Source organism: Bison bison, unplaced genomic scaffold (genome assembly GCF_000754665.1).
Source record: "Bison bison bison isolate TAMUID 2011002044 unplaced genomic scaffold, Bison_UMD1.0 scf7180017864456, whole genome shotgun sequence".
NCBI classification, from domain to species: Eukaryota; Metazoa; Chordata; class Mammalia; order Artiodactyla; family Bovidae; genus Bison; species Bison bison.
Window position 1 is genome coordinate 4226453 of NW_011495018.1, and position 3597 is coordinate 4230049.

The window sequence follows — 3597 nt, forward strand, 5'->3', positions numbered from 1 at the left end:
TGGGGAAGTGTGTGTGTGTGTGCGTGTGTGCGTGCATGTGTGTGCGTGTGTGTGTGTGAGAGTGTGAGCGTGCATGTGTGTGTGTGCGTGTGTGTGTGAGTATGAGTGTGAGCGTGTGTGTGTTTGTGTGAGTCTGTGTGCGTGTGTGTGTGTATGCATATATTTGGCTGCGCAGGATGTTTAGTTGCAGCGTGTGGGATCTAGTTCCCTGATCGGACTTGGGCCACTTGCACTGGCAGCTCCAAGTCTTAGCCACCAGACCACCAGGGAAGTGCTCAGTCTCTTCTGTTAGTGCCCCCACGCTGGGCACCACCACACTGATCTTTCATGTCCCTGGAACATGCTGGCTACTTTCTTGCTTCCAGGTCTTCATACAGTCCTGCTGCCAGGAATTCTTTTGCATTCTTGTTCAACATTTTATTTATACAAAAGTATAGGTCACCATGAAACACAGGCAAAAGGCTTGGAAAACAACCTCAAGGGCCTAACAAGCCTTCCCTTTGTGAGTGGGCTGTGCTGAAAGTTGTCTTACTCTGCAAGAGAAAATAGACAAGGACGCAGAATATTTATTACTCGGTGGGCTAAACACAGAAAGCTGTTTATCTGACTAATCAGGATGAAGCCGTGGACTTAAGGAAGAATCAACTTGACTGTCCTTTGTTCTCTGTCGTTAATTAGAGATTCTCTTCTGCGTTCCTTGACATTCAATGTACAGAAGGAATGACTCCCTGAAATGTCAACTTATTTTACTACAGAGCCTGTTTTAATTTCTTAGGAATATAACCTTTCAAGGAAAGGCTTATGTGAACTCTGAAGTTGGCAAAATATGTTTTGGAAAAGTAGCATGAAATCATTAAAATGTTGATTCCAGGATAAAAGAATATACAGCAGTACTTCATAAAAGACATCTGTGATTACTGGATTACACTGGAAGAAAACACCCTCGGCTTTTATCTTTTCTTCTTTTGTTCCTCCAAAAATGCAGCTATATCTTGGGAACTTACTGGTGAGGAAAAAAATACACCCACGTCCAGCTACTTGTGTTTAAAAGGCCTCTGGAAGTTTCTGATGCAAAAGATAACAGACAGATGTCTTTCTTCCATCCCCTAAATCCTGTGTCAGAGACAATTTTCCGATGCTTCCAATTGCCAGGCCCAGAAGGTACAGCTCTGTCTATGCCAGTTTGCTCATGGGTCGTGAAGAGCACTTCTCCAAGACAGCGCAGTCCATGTGCACACAACGTGAACACTCGAATCATAAGAAAATGTTTAGAGTTGTTGTTCAGTTGCTAAGTCGTATCTGACTCTTTGCGACCCCACGGACTGCAGCATGCCAGGCCTCCCTGTCCTTCACCATCTCCTGGAGTTTGCTCAAACTCATGTCCATTGAGTTGGTGATGCCATCCATCCATCTCATCCTCTGTTGCCCCCTTCTCCTCCTGCCCCCAATCTTTCCCAGCATCAGGGTCTTTTCCAACGTGTTGGCTCTCTGCACCAGGCGACCAAAGTGCTGGAGCTTCAGCTTCAACATCAGTCCTTCCAGTGGATATTCAGGGTTGATTTCCTTTAGGATTGATTGATTTGATCTCCTTGCTGCCCAAGGGACTTTCAAGAGTCTTCTCCAATACCACAGTTCAAAAGCATCAATTCTTCAGCACTCAGCCTTCTTTATAGTCCAAGTCTCACATCTGTACATGACTACTGGAACAACCATAGCTTTGGCTATATGAACATTTGTCAGCAAAGTGATGTCTCTACTTTTTAATATACTGTCTAGGTTCATCGTAGCTTTTCTTCCAAGGAGCAAGCATCTTTTAATTTCATGGCTGCAGTCATCATCCACAAGCATTTCAACAAGGACAAGGAAATGCTTACTGAGCACTTACTAGGGGCCAGGCTGCATTCTTACCAGAGCTCCAGGCTTTGCAAGTCACACAGAGTGTCATTAGATGTCCTTCTTTGTTCTTTTTTTGTTTGACTTTGTTTCAGACCCTCTAGAAACTTAAAACCCATTCCTAGCTCAGGGCTATACAAAAACAGGCAGTGGACTGCATTTGGCTCCTGGTGATATTTCCACGTGTTTCGTGTTTCGGTAATGATAAATCTAAATACAGCGCCACCCTCCAAAGGTGATGGAGAGTGATGAGTCATCTACGGGAGGAAGTAAGGGGTTATGAAAACAAAGACCCAAAGACCAAACCCAGAGAGGCTTCCTGGAGGAGGGACACTGCCTGTGGGGGGTTCATCGGGGTTGTGAGGATGACTGCAGTGGGCACCCTGGCAGGGGGAACTGGGGCTGAAAAAGCTGTGTGCACAAAGTCAGTGAGGCAGGAGAGAAAAAGAGTAAGGCCCTGTATGGCTGCACTCAGTAGACGGGAGTGTTGTTGTGGCCTGAGGAAAGATAGCCTTTCAATATGGATTTAAAAGGAAGAATGAGTGACTGCAAAGTGGGCAGCCAGGAGGCCAGGAGTCATCAGCCTGGGGCTGCAGAGGTGGGCAGGCAGAGGGGGCCACAGGGCCAGACAGTGTCCACAGAGGGGCGGTGGGGGAGCAGGGGCGAGGCAATGGGGTGTGGACTGACCTTGAAGGCCTGCCAGTCCCTTTTAGGTTAATAAGAGGCCAGAGAGAATGACTGGGGTGTGAGCCTAAGCACTCTCCTTGTAGGAGAATTGCTTGGAGAAGGAGAGACGGACTTTGAGATCAGCCTGGGATCTTTCCCACAGCCCTTTGGACCCTCCAGAGATGAATCAAGCCCCCACACTTCCCCAGTTGCTTAGTGATGGGAAGTGAGATTCTGCTAACAGACAAAAATGTGCCCAAATTTTTGTCCTGTGTTTACTGAGTGTGCCTGAGGCCTGGGCCTTGGGGGTCTTAAAGAGTAGCTAGCCTACTTTTTTTACACAGAGTTAACAGTCCGGTTAGGGTGACAGGTAGGCAACATAGCCACAACACAAGAAAGAATGAAATGAGGTTAATCATTAGTTTTATGAAGGAAATACTGTGGGAGGAGATGGGATGACAGTCTGATGGGAAGACAGCTTCCCAAAGGCTGGTGCCCGAAGCTGGAAGAACTATTACTGCCTCTTCTAATGGAATGTGAATCCAGAAAAAGGTCACAGTTTTCTGGACACCCCGGATATTTCCAGAGGTGAATCAAGTGACCTCTGTTTTGATCTGAATCACATATTGGGAAGAGGAGTGACCAGTGCGACTGTTGTCTTTGTTGATTGGTTGCTAAGCTGTATCTGACTCTTGGCGACCTCATGGGCTGTAGCCCACCAGGCTCCTCTGTCCATGAGATTTTCCAGGCAAGGATACTGGAGTGGGTTGCCATTTGCTTCTTCATTGGTGGGGCAGAAAGTGAAAGTGAAGTCGCTCAGTCGTGTCCGACTCTTTGTGACCCCATGGACTGTAGCCTATCAGGCTCCTCCGTCCATGGGATTTTCCAGGCAAGAGTGCTAGAGTGGATTGCCATTTCCTTCTCCAGGGGATCTTCCCGACCCAGGAATCGAACCTGGGTCTCCCGCATTGCAGGCAGACGCTTTACCGTCTGAGCCACCAGGGAAGCCCCAAGGACCTACCTAAACGCTGTTGGTAT